The following is a 20,031-nucleotide window of genomic DNA, read 5'->3' as shown; positions in this document are numbered from 1 at the left end:
TATGAAAAGGCAAAATGATAGGATACTGAAAGAGGAACTCCCCAGGTCAGTAGGTGCCCAACATGCTACTGGAGGTCAGTGGAGAAATAACTCCAGAAAGAATGAAAGGATGGAGCCAAAGCAAAAACAATACCCAGCTGTGGATGTAACTGGTGATAGAAGCAAGATCCGATGTTGTAAAGAGCAATATTGCATAGGAACCTGGAATGTCAGGTCCATGAATCAAGGCAAATTGGAAGTGGTCAAACAGGAGATGGCAAGAGTGAATGTCGCCATTCTAGGAATCAGCGAACTAAAATGGATTGGAATGGGTGAATTTAACTCAGATGACCATTTTATCTACTACTGCAGGCAGGAATCACTCAGAAGAAATGGAGTAGCCATCATGGTCATCAAAAGAGTCCGAAATGCAGTACTTGGATGCAGTCTCAAAAATGCCAGAATGATCTCTGTTCATTTCCAAGGCAAATCATTCAGTATCAAGGTAATCCAACTCTATGCCCCAACCAGTAACGCTGAAGAAGCTGAAGTTGAATGGTTCTATGAAGACCTACAAGACCTTTTAGAACTAACACCCAAAAAAAGATGTCCTTTTCATTATAGGGGACTGGAATGCAAAAGTAGGAAGTCAGGAAACACCTGGAGTAACAGGCAAAAATGGCCTTGGAATATGGAATGAATCAGGGCAAAGACTAATAGAGTTTTGCCAAGATAATGCACTGGTCATAGCAAACACCTCTTCCAACAACACAAGAGAAGACGCTACACATGGACATCACCAGATGGTCAACACCGAAATCAGATTGATTATATTTTCTGCAGCAAAAGGTGGAGAAGCTCTATATAGTCAACAAAAACAAGACCAGGAGCTGACTGTGGCTCAGACCATGAACTCCATATTACCAAATTCAGAGTTAAATTCAAGAAAGTAGGGAAAACCGCTAGACCATTCAGGTATGACCTAAATCAAATCCCTTATGATTATACAGTAGAAGTGAGAAATAGATTTAAGGGACTAGATCTGATAGATAGAGTGCCTGATGGACTATGGACGGAAGTTCGTGACATTGTACAGGAGACAGGGATCAAGGCCATCCCCATGGAAAAGAAATGCAAAAAAGCAAAATGGCTGTCTGGGGAGGCCTTACAAATAGCTGTGAAAAGAAGAGAAGCAAAAAGCCAAGGAGAAAAGGAAAGATATAAGCATCTGAATGCAGAGTTCCAAAGAATAGCAAGAAGAGATAAGAAAGCCTTCCTCGGCGATCAATACAAAGAAATAGAGGGAAAGAACAGAATGGGAAAGACTAGAGATCTCTTCAAGAAAATTAGAGATACCAAGGGAACATTTCATGAAAAGATGGGCTCGATAAAGGACAGAAATGGTATGGACCTAACAGAAGCAGAAGATATTAAGAAGAGGTGGCAAGAATACACAGAAGAACTGTACAAAAAGGATCTTCACGACCTGGATAATCACAATGGTGTGATCACTCATCTAGAGCCAGACATCTTGGAATGTGAAGTCAAGTGGGCCTTAGAAAGCATCACAACGAACATAGCTAGTGGAGGTGATGGAATTCCAGTTAAGCTATTTCAAATCCTGAAAGATGATGTTCTGAAAGTGCTGCACTCAATATGCCAGAAAATTTGGAAAACAGCAATGGCCACAGGACTGAAAAAGGTCAGTTTTCATTCCAATCCCAAAGAAAGGCAATGCCAAAGAATGCTCAAACTACCACACAATTGCACTCATCTCACACGCTAGTAAAGTGATGCTCAAAATTCTCCAAGCCATGCTTCAGTAATATGTGAACCGTGAAATTCCTGATGTTCCAGCTGGTTTTAGAAAAGGCAGAGGAACCAGAGATCAAATTGCCAACATCTGCTGGATCATGGAAAAAGCAAGAGAGTTCCAGAAAAACATCTATTTCTGCTTTATTGACTATGCCAAAGCCTTTGACTGTGTGGATCACAATCAACTGTGGAAAATTCTTCAAGAGATGGGAATACCAGACCACCTGACCTGCCTCTTGAGAAATCTGTATGCAGGTCAGGAAGCAACAGTTAGAACTGGACATGGAACAACAGACTGGTTCCAAATAGGAAAAGGAGTACGTCTAAGCTGTATATTGTCACCCTGCTTATTTAACTTCTATGTAGAATACATCATGAGAAATGCTGGACTGGAAGAAGCACAAGCTAGAATCAAGATTGCTGGGAGAAATATCAATAATCTCAGATATGCAAATGAGACCACCCTTATGGCAGAAAGTGAAGAGGAACTAAAAAGCCTCTTGATGAAAGTGAAAGAGGAGAGTGAAAAAGTTGGTTTAAAGCTCAACATTCAGAAAACGAAGATCATGGCATCCAGTCCCATCACTTCATGAGCAATAAGATGGGGAAACGGTGGAAACAGTGTCAGACTTTATTTTGGGGGGACTCCAAAATCACTGCAGATGGTGATTGCAGCCATGAAATCAAAAGGCGCTTACTCCTTTGAAGAAAAGTTATGACCAACCTAGATAGCATATTCAAAAGCAGAGACATTACTTTGCCAACTAAGGTCCATCTAGTCAAGGCTATGGTTTTTCCAGTACTAATGTATGGATGTGAGAGTTGGACTGTGAAGAAGGCTGAATGCTGAAGAATTGATGCTTTTGAACTGTGGTGTTGGAGAAGACTCTTGAGAGTCCCTTGGATCGCAAGCAGATCCAACCAGTCCATTCTGAAGGAGATCAACCCTGGGATTTCTTTGGAAGGAATGATGCTAAAGCTGAAACTCCAGTACTTTGGCCACCTCATGTGAAGAGTTGACTCATTGGAAAAGACTTTGATGCTGGGAGGGATTGGGGGCAGAAGAAGGGGACTACTGAGGATGAGATGGCTGGATCGCATCACTGACTAAATGAACGTGAGTCTGAGTGAACTCCGGGAGATGGTGATGGACAGGGAGGCCTGGCGTGCTGCAATTCATGGGATCGCAAAGAGTCAGACATGACTGAGCGACAGAACTGAACTGAACCAGTCATATCAGATGAGGGGCCTACTCTACTCCAGTATGAACCCATCTGAATTAATACAACTGTAGCAATCCTATTTCCAACAAAGGTATCATTCTAGGCAACAGGGGTTAGGACTCCAACATATGGGACCAGTTGCCATAATCTTCGTTTTCTGAATGTTGAGCTTTAAGTCAACTTTTTCACTCTCCTCTTTCACTTTAATCAAGAGGCTCTTTAGTTCTTCTTCACTTTCTGCCATAAGGGTGGTGTCATCTGCAAGCATATCTGAGGTTATTGATATTTCTCCCAGCAATCTTGATTCCAGCTTGTGCTTCTTCCAGCCCAGCGTTTCTCATGATGTACTCTGCATAGAAGTTAAATAAGCAGGGTGACAATATACAGCCTCAATGTACTTCTTTTCCTATTTGGAACCAGTCTGTTGTTCCATGTCCAGTTCTAACTGTTGCTTCCTGACCTGCATACAGGTTTCTTAAGAGGCAGGTCAGGTGGTCTGGTTTCCCATCTCTTTCAGAATTTTCCACAGTTTATTGTGATCCCCACAGTCAAAGCTTTGGCATAGTCAATAAAGCAGAAATAAATGTTTTTCTGGAACTCTCCAGCTTTCTTGATGATCCAGCGGATGTTGGCAATTTGATCTCTGGTTCCTCTGCCTTTTATAAAACCAGCTTGAACATCTGGAAGTTCACGGTTCATGTATTGCTGAAGCCTGGTTTGGAGAATTTTAAGCATTACATTGCTAGTGTGTGAGATGAGTGCAATTGTGTGGTAGTTTGAGCATTCTTTGGCATTGCCTTTTTTGGGATTAGAATGAAAACTGACCTTTTTCAGTCCTGTGGCCACTGCTGAGTTTTCCAAATTTGTTGGCATATTGAGTGCAGCACTTTCACAGCATCATCTTTTAGGATTTGAAACAGCTCACCTGGAATTCCATCACTTCCACTAGTTTCGTTTGTAGTGATGCTTCCTAAGGCCCACTTGACTTCACATTCCAGGATGTCTGGCTCTAGGTAGTGATCACATCATCATGATTATCTGCGTCGTGAAGATCTTTTTTAGTCCCTCAAGTGCCCCACTAGAAAAGCTGAACAGATCCTTCCTCCTCCCTCCTCTCTCTATCTCTCTCACCCTCTCCCTCTGTCTTACTGTTTGAGCTGAGACAATTTGTTTTCCTGCCCTTGGGCTACACCATTAGCATTCCCAATTCTCAGATCTTCAGACTTAGACTGGGACTCAAACCACCAGCTTTCCTGTGTCTCCAGCTGACAGACAGCAGACCATGGGACTTTCCAGCCTCCAGCACTATGACAGCTAATTCCTTATACTAACTCGATCAAACTCCCTGTCACTCTCTTTCTCTGATAATCTTCTAATACTGTTTCTCTGCAAAACTCTGACAAATTAAGAGGCTAGTGGCACAACTCAACCCATATCATCTTCCATCTCTTGTCTTATACCTGTACTGTTCATCACTGTCAACACATCTCACAAGTTATGAATACTTGCTTCCATAGCATACGGCACCCATCTCCCTTTCTTACTTCTCTTATTTCAATAGATAAAATATTCTTAAACACTGCAGCACATATGTATCATAAGCCCAAATGGTTTCATCTGTAAAATACCACAAATATACAGGACACCACTGACCTACAGTTTTTAGTGATTCTGCCAGGTATATGAAAATTCTGTCATTGAATTGCCATCACCCAGAATGTCTCTTTATCCATTATTATCAAATGATCCAATTCTTGTATCAAAGGTGATACTTTTCACGTCTACCCAGGGACAGGAGTCTGCAAGACAGCAGGTTTCATATCCATAAAATTACATAAGTCTTGTGAAGCTCATAAGGAGATACAGTGTCTATTTTATAAATGAGATGAAGGAAAAGAGATGGAAGGAAGAGAGAATTCTTTTCAAGAGATGTTTTTGATCAATTCTTTGCAAATACTGAAGGATAGCCTGTTTCCTCTGGGTCTCCAAGCTTAACAGTCTATTTTTCCTTTCATTAAACATTGATTTTTATGCCAGAGGAACTGTGACACACCATAAAATCTGGGCAGTACCTAGGAAATGATTCTTCTCAGTAAAGATGAAACACTACAAAGAGTAATGAGATAGAAACTGTAAGTCACAGCCCTTTTGAATTATCTAGTATTTGGAAATCCACAGCACAGGTGCAAAAGTAACACACTATTTTACAGCACAGAGGTTAAAGTTACATATAAAGACAATCTACCTAGGTCGTGGTTTGTCCGAGAAAAACCCTGCAAGAAATTTAAGATTCTCTTTCTGCTTTTCTACCTGCATTTCCTTCCTCTTCCCTGGAAATTCTCTTATATATCCTGGCCTGTAATTGCTGAACTTGTAAAGACAATAATTAATAGCTGCCTTATTAACTGCTGAGAGTTTAAGTTAGTTCTCAGCAGGTTTGCATGTCAGAATCATCCATGGAGGCTGCATTCCAATCCCCAAAATTCTAATTCAGCAAATCTAGGACTGTGTTTAGCACGATTTTAAAGAAACTTCTGCAAGAGGTCTTGATCAGCCAGTCTGAGAACCTCTAGTTCAGTCGCTTAGCAGCTAATATCATCATCTGTAGTCATTTCAAGGAAAAAATTCCCTCCCCCAAACTACACTGTTCTCCAGAGAACTGTTTACCAGAATACAGGTTTCCAAAAGTTTCTGTTCCACGTTCTACTATTAAAATAGTTTTGAGCATACACTGCCAATATGTGACTTGTCTCATTTATAAACTATATATTTAATAGTGTATTAATATATTTAAGTATCATAGAACATACACAAAGGCCAAGTTCAATAGCAAGAGATAAAATTAGTGCACTTGGCACTAAGTGGATCACTCTGAGACATCAAGAGCTGGATACACTCTACGTGGGGTTCCCTTCACTAGCGCTTTTGAAGACTAACACAATTCACCTTTTCTGCCCCTCTCTATGGCTTTTGGATGATGCCATCTTACATTCCAACAGCATTCTACAGCATGCAGAGCATGTTCATGTCCACAATCATATTTTTCACTCAAGCACGCTAAAAGAATTTTTAGCGGTGGTGTTGTCCAGTTGCTAAGTCATGTACGACTCTGTGATCCCAAGGACTGCAGACCTACAAGAAAAGATTTAGTTAATACTAATAATCTGCCATAGAGGGGGACACTAACCCTCAGCCAGGACATTCTCAAGGTCTAGCAGTTAAAAATGGTGGGACTAAGACCAAAATCTCAGTCTTTTATCTCAGAAGAGTGCTTCATAATGCCGGGCTCAGCTAGGTTGTCCATAATGATTGCGTTTGCCTTCTACTCTAAGGCAGAAGACAAGAAAAGGTTGCTTTTTAACTACGCTTATTTTAGAGATTAACAGAGCTGCCTGCTGGAATTATATGTATCACCTGATGAGGAATTGAAACAAATTTTATAAGCTAATTAAAAACAAACAAACAAAAAAACCCTCCATGCACAACCTGTAATGCAGTGTGTTGCTGTTCAGTCACTAAGTCGTGTCTGACTGAGACCCCATGAACTGCAACAGCCCAGGCTCCTCTGTCTTCCACTGTCTCCTGGACTTTGCTCAGATTCATGGCCATTGAGTCGGTGATGCTATCTAATCATCTCATCCTCTGCCATCCGCTTCTCCTGTTGCCTTCAATCTTTCCCAGCATCAGGATCTTTTTCACTGAGCTGGCTCTTCGCATCAAGTGGCCAAAGTATTGGAGTTTCAGCATCAGTCCTTCCAATGTATATTCGGGGTTGATTTCCTTTAGGACTGACTGGTTTGATATCCTTGCAGCAGTGATTCTCAACCTGGGATGACTTTGTCTCTGGGGGAGCATTTGGGCATGTCTGAAGATATTTTTGAATGCCAACATGCAAAGGAAAGTTACTACTGACATAAAAAATTTTATAGCCTCAAAATATCAATAGTACTAGATTGTGAAACCCTGCTGTAATAGATCTGAAAGTTTTAGTTACAAATCCCTATAAGTGGCTGATGAAATCTATTCAGTATCCAAAAGCAAATGTGTATACAGTCCAAATATTACACATTTCCAATGTATTTACTGGTTTTCATAGACCATAATGTAAGAACCCCAGATCTACACAGTAAAAATAACAATAGGTCCAAGACTTCATTGAATCGACTTTGTTTTTTTTAAATTCTCAGAGACATGAATAACTATCAGACGTGTTCTGGGACTCATGTTATTAAACCAGAAAGTCAGACGCTCATAAGCAGCCTATGGATCTGATGTATGCTTTGGGGGATATTAAATTCATTCATTGCCTAATCAAGTAATATGGGAACATTTTAATTGAGAAGGAGGTTCATATAATCTCATTCCACAAGATATTTTTAATTAAAAAGTAAAAGACCACTAATCTCAAAGTGGGCTTGGTGAGTTATTTTATTGCTTCTAGTCCTTTTGAGAGAGATTAGAGGATTTGCTTCATAAAGTCTATCAGGTAGTGATTAAGGGGGCCCCTGGTGGATTATAATATTTTGTCTTATAAGGATGAGAATGAATATTCTATTAAAGACTTGTCACCTGACTTCCTGAATTTAGAAGTCAGAAGGGGAAATTATGAAGCAGGCAGTTTGTCTTCAGTTACCTTTACTCTCTTCCTCTACCATTTCCTCCTTTTTGGGTCCGAATTCTGTCTGTCCAGTTCCTTCATGCTTCCCCCACAGAAATCTGTCAGTGTATACTAAGAACATTAATTCAAGCAGCATGCACTCCTCCTATAAATATTGCTGAAGCTTAAAAAAAATCACAAAATGAAAGCTATTCTTGTCCTCCCACTATTAAGTATGATAAGCCTAAATACAGGGTTAAGAAATATCTCGGAACTGGAGGTACCTAATCTAACAGCACGAAATATTAGTCCTGCCCAAGACATGCAGTGATTTAAAAGCCAAAAACTAAAAAAAGTGTTGCTTTTAGGCTTCCCTGGTGACTTGGTGATAAAAAATCCACCTGCCAATGCAGGAGACGCGAGTTGTCGGGAAAGCATGTGGAAAGCTCTCCACATGCTGAAGAGCAACTAAAGCTTCTGCACCACAACTATCGAGCTTGTGTTCCAGAGCACAGGAATCGCAATTACTGGGTCCATGCACCCTAGAGCCCACGCCCCTCAATCAGAGAGGCAATGGCAATGAGAAGCCTGCTCACCACAAACAGAGAAAAGCCCATGTACTGCAAGGAACACCCAGCACAGCCAAAAACAAATCAATAAAATTAGTTTTTAAATGTATCTTTCAATGTATCTTAAACCTTATAATACTATAATGAAATATACATGATATATATATTAATATATGCATGATATATATTTGGGCTTCCCTTGTGGCTCACCTGGTAAAGAATCTGCCTGCAATGTGGGAGACCTGGATTTGATCCCTAGGTTGGAAAGATCCCCTGGAAAAGGGAAAGGCTATACACTCCAGTATTCTGGTCTGGAGAATTCCATAGAATGTATAGTCCATGGGGTCACAAAGAGTCAGACAGGACTGAGCAACTTTCACTTTCATAATATATATAGTGATCCCATTTTATCTTAGCTAAAAGAAAGCAAACACATTTCTTCATTAGCATATTACATGACTTAAGTAAAAAATTTACACTTTAAAAAATTGTCTTCCTTATCAGTAATTTAAATATAATTTGATATCTCTCATGTTACTTGGGGTTAACAACATGGAATCTTTGCACATCTATTTAAATTCAACTATTTTTGAAGTTTTATTATCTGTAGGATCTTCGACTCCAAAAAATATCCCAAATCTAATTAGGTACAGAAATATTGGTCATTCAAAAACAAGGCATTAAAGGGGAGAATTTGATTTCAAAATATAAGCAAAAGCATTAAATAAAAATATCCTTATTTAAGTCTCTCATGTGACAGAGAAATGGAGAAAGATAAACTCAGCATGCACGCAGGCCAGGGAGAGAGCCAAGAAGCTCAGGGTCTCCTCCTCTAAAATAACAACACTCTCAAATGCTTGGGACACATAAAGTTTTTATGAAGTTTCAGAACCAATTTCTTTGCATTTGTGTTGTCAGTTCAGCTCAATCGCTCAGTTGTGTTAAACTCTTTGGAAGCCCATGGATTGCAGCACGCCAGGCTTCCCTGTCCATCACCAACCCCAGGAGCTCACTCAAATTCATGTCCATCGAATCAGTGATGCCATCCAACCATCTCATTCTCTGTCGTCCCCTTCTCCTCCCACCTTCAATCTTTCCCAGCATCAGAGTCTTTTCAAATGAGTCAGTTCTTCATCGCATCAGGTGGCCAATGTATTGGAGTTTCAGCTTCAACATCAGTCCTTCCAATGAATATTCAGAATGGATTTCCTTTACGATGGACTGGTTGGATCTGCTTGCAGTCCAAGGGACTCGCAAGAGTCTTCTCCAGCACCACAGTTTAAAAGCATCAATTCTTCAGCACTCAGCTTTCTTCACAGTCCAACTCTCACATCCATACATGTCTACTGGAAAAAACATAGCCTTGACTAGACGGACCTTTGTTGGCAAAGTAATATCTCTACTTTTTAATATGCTGTCTAGGTTGGTCATAGCTTTTCTTCCAGGGAGCAAACATCCTTTAATTTCATGGCTGCAATCACCATCTGCAGTGATTTTGGAGCCCAAAAAAAGTCTGTCACCATTTCCATTGTTTCCCCATCTATTTGCCATGTAGTTATGGGACTAGATGCCATGAACTCAGCTTTTTGGATATTGAGTTTTAAGTCAGTTTTTCACTCTCCTCTTTCACTTTCATCAAGAGGCTCTTTAGTTCTTCTTCACTTTCTGCCATAAGGGTGGTGTCATCTGCAAATCTGAGGTTACTGATATTTCTCCTGGCAATCTTGATTCTAGCTTGTGCTTCTTCCAGCCCAGCGTTTCTCATGATGTACTCTGCATATAAGTTAAATAAGCAGGGTGACAATGTACAGCCTTGATATACTCCTTTCCAGATTTGGAACCAGTCTGTTGTTCCATGTCCAGTTTAACTGTTGCTTCCTGACCTGCATACAGATTTCTCAAGAGGCAGGTCAGGTGGTCTGGTATTCCCATCTCTTGAAGAATTTTCCACAGTTTATTGTGATCCACACAGTCAAAGGCTTTGGCGTAGTCAGTAAAGCAGAAGTAAATGTTTTTCTGGAACTCTCTTGCTTTTTCAATGATCCAACAGATGTTGGCAATTTGATCTCTGGTTCCTCTGCCTTTTCTAAAACCAGCTTGGCATCTGGAAGGTCTCGATTTACATACTGTTGAAGCCTGGCTTGGAGAATTTTGAGCATTACTTTGCTAGCATGTGAAATGAGTGCAATAGTGTGGGAGTTTGAACATTCTTTGCCATTTTCTTTCTTTAGGATTGGAATGAAATTTGTGTTGGGCAACACTATAATGAACCTATCACAATTTCTTCCCTTTCAAGATACCTATTCCAATCACTGCTACACACACCAACACACACACACACACACACACACACACACACACAAGGCTTAAGGAAAGATATTTTATAATGTTATTGTCTACCAGCCTCACCAGTGTAACCCAACCTTTAGGTGGTGTCTCACTTCTATGATTACCCCACTGGATATGAAGGCCCACCCCCAAATGATGACCTAAAAAATTTCAAAAGTTAACAGTCAAAAGGAAAGACTATTTGTTTTTCCATCCCAGACTTTTCACTAACATTATTATATACTCTTTTCTAAATACTCCTGCTGCTGCTGCTAAGTCACTTCAGTTGTGTTCAACTCTGTGCAACCCCATAGACGGCAGCCCACCAGGCTCCCCTGTCCCTGGGATTCTCCAGGCAAGAACACTGGAGTGGGTTGCCATTTCCTTCTCCAATGCGTGAAAGTGAAAAGTGAAAGTGAAGTCGCTCAGTCATACTCGACTCTTAGCAACCCCATGGACTGCAGCCTACCAGGCTCCTCCATCCATGGGATTTTCCAGGCAAAAGTACTGGAGAGGGGTGCCATTGCCAAATACTCTCCATATTTATACAAATTACTCATGCTCTTTTTCTTGTGGTGGACAATCTCCCAAGGGATATATTAATATATGGAAAGCAAGGTAATATGTCCTCAGACAATCAAAAAATGTCCCCAATATTCCATTGTGGATCTGACTGCAGATTTGGCCACTGGTTCCTAGGGCTTTCCTGATAGCTCAGCTGGTAAAGAATCTGCCTGCCCTGTGGGAGTCCTGGGTTTGATCCCTGGGTTGGGAAGATCCCCTGGAGAAGGGAAAGGCTACCCACTCCAGTATACCAACCTGGAGAATTCCATGGACTGTATAGTCCATGGGGTCGCAAAGAGTCAGACACAGCTGAGAGACTTTCACTTCTCTTCACTTCTTCACCCTCACGTATCCATGTCTGTCCAATATGAGCCAAATAGGTCCACCATATGGTGGGCCAGCTACTGCCATCCCTTACTTTGCGTCATGCCAGTGTTTATCACTTCTCTCTCCATCTTGATTACATCTTTCCTTGCCCTTTAGTTCTTGTTTCTACTCTGGACTGAATCAGGCGGATACAAAAGTGTTAAAGATTTTGGTAAATCCGGTCAGTTATTATGATTACCTAATATATAACAAAAGATATTAAATGTATAACCATGCTTGAAACTTGACAAGCATGCCCATGGTTTGTGACATAAGTTGCGGTTCCTAGTGCCACAAGAACATGAAGGGTTTCTTGTTCAAAGCGTAAGAAAAACTGCCACAGGCACTGAAATATAAACTGATTTCCTTTTTTTTTTCTTTCTGGCAGCTTCTCTCAAATATTCATAATATTCATGGCGTTTTCCATTTGTTTGCTGGGAGAGTGAGGACCTTCACAAGCACACTGGGAACTTTGTACTGCAACTCAGGGCATGTGTATTCCTGCCCCATCAGCTGTGGGGCTCCATTTTTAACCAGGCATCAAATGAGACATCCACACCCACTTCCTCATAAGTGTTCAATGCCAAGTCTACCAAATACAGGTTTCAGGAGAGTACTGGAACTTCATGAACACAGGGCTGATAAATGAGTAAAAGAGTCAATGAGATGAAAAAGAATGGCCTTCAAATTGCAAAACTTCCTACTTGAGCCTAGTTTCACTGTGGTTTTTCTCACCAGTCTAGCTGACCTACACACCACTAAGATCCATTCTGTCTGAGATCCAGAACATCCTACAGAAAAGGGGAAAGAAAGGATGGGGAGAGGGACCACAGTTCACTGCAAAAGTACCACAAAGATCACACTGAAATGTCTTGTCACCATAAAACACCTATGGGTAATCCACCAAACCTTAAATTTAATGCTGTATCGACATAAACATTTTAACTAAAAACTGAAAATATTTTTCCAGTATTCATGCTTTTGGGGAATGTTGAGTAAAATAATCCACAAGCTCACTTGGTATGCTTCTGCTTTAAGATCTCCCAGAATTGAGCATGCTTCACCCTCTGAGTGAGACTGCACATTGATTACCTGAAGGCTTTGTAATGGAAATTTCTAGACCAGAGGAGAGAAAAAGTGTGTGTGTGTGTATGAGAAAGAGAGAGAGACAGACAGAGAGATAAAGGGTTTCACCAGACTATTTCTTATATAAACGAAGGTCCAAATTACATTTAGCTATTATGCTCTCTGCTGTAATTCAATCTTCCAAATACTCTAGTCCCTAGACCTAGAAGGGTGCCTTTCCAGACTTGAGGCAGACAATAACAGTGTGTTTTCCAGGTTTATCATTGACAACATCACGCAGGATTAACTCGGACTCCCCATACATCAAACAGACATGTTGTCCCTTTTATAATGAACTTCTCATGCCTTGGATTGATTTAAACGAATACAAGAGGCAAACCTCCTAGACTTCACTCTCATGAACACTTTCTTTTACCTTATTAGGGAAACAAAAAAGAAAGTTATTTCCCAAAATAGACCACAGAGACAGGCATATAAAAAGTGTTTCAGGCAGAGGATTTGCATATGGTCTTAATTTAATCCCCCTCAGTCAATGCACGGAGCTGTCCCCTAGGCAAGAGCACACTGATGGAAGTTGGCACCTTTAAAGGACCATGGCCTTGGTCTGTTATTGGCCTCTTGATCATTTTCTAAAAAACATATTTCATTAAAGATGTAAGAATTTTTTGAGCCCATGTTGGAATTTTCTTAAGGATCATTCAAAATACCCTCTATGGAAAGAAAACAAGCAATTTGACACACTATAAACAGTTTATAAATAATTACGTATAACAGACTTTAGCAGTGAATACTCCCAGATTTTTTTAAACTCTAAAGTAGTTAATTAGCTTCTCTGTGTCACAGAGTTCCAAATATCTAAAGGTTTTTTGTGCTACAGAGCTCTAAAGAGATGATTAATACGTGCTTGAACAGTAAGCAGATAAAGGATTTCAAGTACACTTTTAATGGAAAATATTTTTCCCTTTTTCTCCCAGGTTACAAGAGATAATTCTTTATGTATTAACCAGCCAGTAGGCAAACAAGAATTGGGAGAAATATGATTAGTGTAATTTTCCCTAGATACTAAAACAATGTTTACTCTGACTTCTATGTATTAAACAAATAAAAGGAAACTATTCTCATTATTACACCTCCAAAATGACTTACTGGTTAACAAAAATATTAATTTTGCAGTAATAATGCTGCTTTTAGTGACAGTATATATACAAATTCAAGTAGCACAGATTATACTTACATATTTAAATCTGATTTTACTAATAGGTTTATTTTTTAACTGTGTTAGCAAGATTTCTGAATAAATTATTTCACAACAAAGGTTTTCAGGAGAATGCTGCTGCTGCTGCTAAGTCGCTTCAACCGTGTCCAACTCTGTGTGACCCCATAGATGGCAGCCCACCAGGCTCCCCCATCCCTGGGATTCTCCAGGCAAGAACACTGGAGTGGGGTGCCATTGACTTGCTACATATATGAAATGTTATCAGAGTTCAGGGATAATATTTTTAAAATGTCAACTATTAAACAAGACAAATTTTACATATAATAAAAATTACATTATAGCCTATAAAGTAATTTCTAAGAACTCCTATCAGACATATATTTATTATGAATATTTTAAAAGTGTGACAGAAAATACCACGTGCCTGTGATGCTAACACTTTTATTTTGAGGTATAATTTCTCAGTTTACACGTTTTGGTAAATACAGAGTCAATGGCTTAATTTTCTTCACATCTGCTATTCTCTCTCCCACCTTCCCATTTCCCCTCCCTCCCTTCCATTTCCCCTCCTTCCCTCCCTCCCTCCCTCTCCCTCCCTCTCTCTCTCTCTCTCTCTCTCTCTGTCTCTCCTTTCCAAAATAAAAGCAATATCTTCTACACAGGTGACTCTTCCTATTAACATCTAATATCTTATACATATGAGCTTTCCTGGTGGCTCAGTGGTAAAGAAACTGCCTGCAATGCAGAAGATTCACATTTGATCCCTGGGTGGAGAAGATCCCCTGGAGAAGGAAATGGCAATCCACTCTAGTATTCTTACCCGGAAAATTCCATGGACAGAAGAGCCTGGTGGGCTGTAGCATGCCTAGAGCCATGGGGTTACAAAAGAGTCAGACATGACTTAGTGACTAAACAACTCAGCAGTATTATACATACACTTCTTTTAAATAATATATGACACGTGAGCATGTACCTATTTGTTTAATTCATAATAGCTGCTTCCTTCTCAGGCCCCATTCTCGCTATTTACTTCCTACAAACATCCTTTCCAACTGCTGGTGAAATTATTGCATCTCTGCCTATAAGAATTCCCAACCAATAATTCAGCTTAACAATATAACAGGAAGAGAGATCATTTAGTTTAGAAATTAGTATTGTTTCTGCACAATTATTAAACCCCACCAAGTATTCCCTGAAGTCAAACTCAAATGTTATCAATCAAAATCCAGTCATAGATTTGGAAAAAGAGGATGGGTTATTAATGACTGAAAGCTGCTGTATTTATTGAGCCGCTGTGACTTTTAAAGCTCTGTTTCAATAAACATGAGGGAATAACAAAGAGATATGATATTCTTTTAACTCTTAAAGGCATTAAATTTGAATTCTTAGAGAGGCTGCATAAAGAGAGATGTTGTATAAATATAGCAGATACTAGTGGAAAAGGAGAGAGAGGCAGGAATAAGAGGTAATTTTTAGGATTAGCAAGTGGATTGTAACATGAAATAATAGGAAACAAAAAGTGGGAGAAAATTATGATTTTAGGACTAACATATTAAAGTAGGCAGCAAAAGAACCAAAAAATGAGGTTGAATTGGAGGTGACTGAAGGAAAAATCCAACCAGTCCATTCTGAAGGAGATCAGCCCTGGGATTTCTTTGGAAGGAATGATGCTAAAGCTGAAACTCCAGTACTTTGGCCACCTCATGCGAAGAGTTGACTCCTTGGAAAAGACTCTGATGCTGGGAGGGGTTGGGGGCAGGAGGAGAAGGGGACGACTGAGGATGAGATGGCTGGATGGCATCACCGACTCGATGGACGTGAGTGTGAGTGAACTCCGGGAGTTGGTGATGGACAGGGAGGCCTGGCGTGCTGCAATTCATGGGGTCGCAAAGAGCTGGACACGACTGAGCAACTGAACTGAACTGAAATGAAGGAAAAGACTTGAAAAGAAGATGAGATCTTATAACTAAGGGTGTCATTTTAGGCATTCTGTAAGCATGGGAAGATGGTTAAAACCACCAAAGTCACCTCTTCCCAGAAACTCGTATTAGAGGCACAAATTAGAGTTCAAAAGCTAAAAGGGAATCTCCAACCTCAGCAGTGGAAGGAATGCAGAGCAGCACAGAGAATTAAATAAAAGAGGGCGAGAATTAGACAGCACTGAGAAGGGTTTGGTCACTAAGCTAAACACACTTAGAACAGAACTGATAGAGAACTAAGAAGAGATAAGCATCAGGTTTAAAGCTAAGCCTGCATCTTGCATTTCATTCAAACTCCTCTTCTAGGAACTACAATCTGGCTCAACTGAGCTAAACATGTGAAAGAAAATGACGAAACAAAAAAGTCACGGATCAAATATAGAACCCTACTGTCTATGAATTTCCTAGTCATGAATAGTCTACTGATGATTATTCTTTGGAGCTATATGAAGCAACTATTTCAAATGGAATAAAAGAGGAAAATATAGGTAACATTTGACAGATTTTAAATTTAATTATATTTGCAAATCTGAGTTAACATAGAAAAAAGGTCTTTGATTTGGGGAAGTTTGTTGCACTTCTTATTATGATAAACTCTCAAATTATCATTTTTTTGATACTACTTCTTACATTTACCACAAGCAACAGGTTGAGGAAGATATAGATCATTCCAGCCTAAGGAAATACCCTGCTTTTAACTGATATATAGATTTTTAGTTTTCAAATATAATTAATCATTCGCCAGATTGTTGCTTTACTACTCCTCTACAAAGTGCTCTGGGAGAAACTAACCTGCTATTTAAAGTGCATTGATTCCTTTAAATTAATTTCCTTTTTAGATCCCTCATTTGTTCATGCTTCTCTCAGTTCTTGGCATTCACACCTACAATTATATTCTGCCTGCTGCTTGGAATTATCTAGCCCCTATTAGAATCTGCATGATTTCCCACACTTCAGATTTACATGAGCATACTTGAAATTATAATTATAGTCTTGTATTTTTGTTCAGTAATTTTAAAATATCTGAAAGCAATGAATCTTTTGCCAACAGAGATTCTGGAACATACTCTACGTAAATGGCTCTTTGTCTTCTGGGGGTTTTAGACCTCTTTTAAAATTGGAAAAATGTCTGTTTTTCTCTAGTAAAATGCATGAATGCACACAAACACACATTTCCAAATACATTTAAATTATTTCCTTAAGAAAATTTATTTACTTCCTTATTTAATTTAGGCTATTATAAAACTACTACACTAAATGTTTTTTAGGTTATAAAAAAAACAAACCTCTTTCCACACACCACTTTACAAAAGTTCCATAATAATGCAGTGTCTTCTTAGACAAAGCTGGTGTCCATGGGTAGCATCCTTCATTCTACCTTATTTCTATATTTTAATAACATCAAACTGCAAGAAGTTTCAAACATTCTATGCTTTTTCTTTCTTTTGTGCCAATTCTTAATGCCTATTATGTCTTTTGTGACTCTGTGGTCAGAGTGCTGAAGAATTGATGCTTTCTAATTGTTGATTGCAGCCATGAAATTAAAAGACGCTTACTCCTTGGAAGGAAAGTGATGACCAACCTAGACAGCATGTTAAAAAGCAGAGACATTACTTTGTCAACAAAGGTCTGTCTAGTCAAGGCTATGGTTTTTCCAGTGGTCACGTGGATGTGAGAGTTGGACTGTGACGAAAGCTGAGCACCGAAGAATTGATGCTTTTGAACTGTGGTGTTGGAGAAGCCTCTTGAGAGTCCCTTGGACTGCAAGGAGATCTAACCAGTCCTTCCTAAAGAAGATCAGTCCTGAGTGTTCATTGGAGGGACTGATGTTGAAGCCGAAACTCCAATACTTTGGCCACCTGATGCAAAGAGCTGACTCTTCTGAAAAGACTCTGATGCTGGGAAAGATTGAAGGAAGGAGGAGAAGGGGACAACAGAGGATAAGATGGTTGGATGGCATCACTGCCTCAATGGACATGGGTTTGGATGGACTCCAGGAGTTGGTGATGGACAGAGAGGCCTGGCGTGCTGCGGTTCATGGGGTTGCAAAGAGACGGAGATGACTGAGCGACTGAACTGAACTGAACTGAATTGTAGTGCAAGAGAAGACTCTTAAGAGGCCCCTGGACTGCAAGGAGATCAAATCAGTCAATCCTAAAGGACATCAACCCTGAATATTCATTAGGAGGACTGTTATGGAAGCTCCAATACCTTGGCCATCTGATGCAAAGAACTAACACTTTGGAAAAGCCCCTGATGCTGGGAAAGATTGAAAGCAGGAGAAGACGGCAAAGAGAATCAGATGGTTCAATAGTATCACCAACTCAGTGGATATGAATTTGAGCAAACGTGGGGTATACTGGAGAGCAAATGAGTCTGGCCTGCTACAGTCCATGGGGTTGCAAAGAGTCTGACACAGTTTAGCGACTGAACAACAACAATGCATCTGCTTCCTTCTGTACCCTTTACCTCAGGAAAACAGCTTCTACCCCACTGCTCCTCCAGTATCATCAAAAATCTGCAGGATTCTACATCTCATAGAAGGTTTGGGGTCTTTATTGTACTTGACTCTGCAGTAGCATTCAGTGCTGTTGCCAATCACTTCAAATTTTAACTACTTTCCCTTTCTGACTTCCATAATCCCTCACTTTGTGTTTTCTTCCTCATCAGCTGCTTCTCTTCTTTCACACAATTTAATTTCTTCATTTCAAGTAATACATGTACTATTTCCTAGGGTTGCTCATAGAGCTGTTTATCTTATTATACATTCTCTTCCTAGACAATTCATTCTAACCATAGCTTCTAACTGATGACCCCTATCTTATTTCCTAGCCAATTTTTGTCCTTTTCTGAGCTTTATGTACATATATCCAAATTCCTCTTTAGTGATTTTTACATCTAAGTTAATCAAGTCCTACCAAACAAATGACCATTTGGTCCTATACCTAAACTTTGTTCAATTATTTCAAATCAGTGAATTACACTTCACAAAGAAGAAGCCCAGGGATTATTCTTGGGACCCTGCTCTCATAGTCTGGTTTCCACAGAATGCAGAGCCTAAAGCAAAGAGGTAGGTGTTACCTCTTTATTAGGGAAGAAAGTCAAATGAATCTACATTGACAAACACGCGATGTGAGACAGAAGGGATTAAAAACCAACATGAACATGTATACTTAGTGCCACTAACTCTTCCATCTCCCAGACAACTCTCTCCAGCAGACATAAATTGCATTTCAAGACTATTCATCCAGAAGGAAAAGGGAGAAAGATTTTACCCACTAAGTTCACTTTTCTAAGAGTCAAAGAAACCAAACCTTTAACCTGGATAAGATTGAGTTTGCAAGGATGGGAAACACAAACTCTGCTTTTGGGTCACTGGCAAGATAGTAAGAAGAACCAACCCTAATTCCACTCATTGGTTACCACACCTGTATATTTTAGGTGTTGATACAGAGTACTGCATATCACCTGTTGGATTATTACACTAATCCACTAATGGTGAAAGGGTAAGACAGTGAATTCTGGAGACACAGACATCATATCTCCATTGTTATAAAATGTGTCCCTTGTTCTCAAACATATTCCATGGGCTAAAATTTTCAACAGACCAGTCATTCTGTAAGTGCTTAAATACAACCAAGACTAAATTTACAAATGAACATTACAGGACCCTATAGAAAAATAGAACTCTAGCTTACAATCTGAAGCAACCAGTCTTGTTTAGCTAAACCACAACCTCTGTAGCAATTAGCTCAAAAGGGTTAGGACTTTATCAATAACTGTAAACTTCCCAAATTCTTGCTTTACTTTTACCTTAGCATGAACTAGAGAAAGCCAAATATGCTACCCTAACTAATAACAAAGGATGACCGCTTCTAGTTAACCTGTTTCCAAGTTTCCAATGTCAAAAACCTCTAATCAAGGTGTGTGCTTAGTTGCTCAGTTCAGTTCAGTTCAGTCACTCAGTCGTGTCTGATTCTTTGCAACCCCATGAATCGCAGCATGCCAGGCCTCCCTGTCCATCACCAACTCCCGGAGTTCACTCAGACTCACGTCCATTGAGTCAGTGATGCCATCCAGCCATCTCATCCTCTGTTGTCCCCTTCTCCTCCTGCCCCCAATCCCTCCCAGCATCAGAGTCTTTTCCAATGAGTCAACTCTTCACATGAGGTGGCCAAAGTACTGGAGTTTCAGCTTCAGCATCATTCCTTCCAAAGAAATTCCAGGGTCAGTCGTGTCCAACTCTGCAACTCCGAGGACTGTAGCCCACCAGGATTCTCTGTCCATGGAATTTTCCAGGCAGGAATGC

The sequence above is a fragment of the Ovis canadensis genome, chromosome 4, assembly GCF_042477335.2.
Source record: "Ovis canadensis isolate MfBH-ARS-UI-01 breed Bighorn chromosome 4, ARS-UI_OviCan_v2, whole genome shotgun sequence".
In the NCBI taxonomy this organism is placed as follows: Eukaryota; Metazoa; Chordata; class Mammalia; order Artiodactyla; family Bovidae; genus Ovis; species Ovis canadensis.
This window is presented reverse-complemented; position numbering follows the sequence as displayed.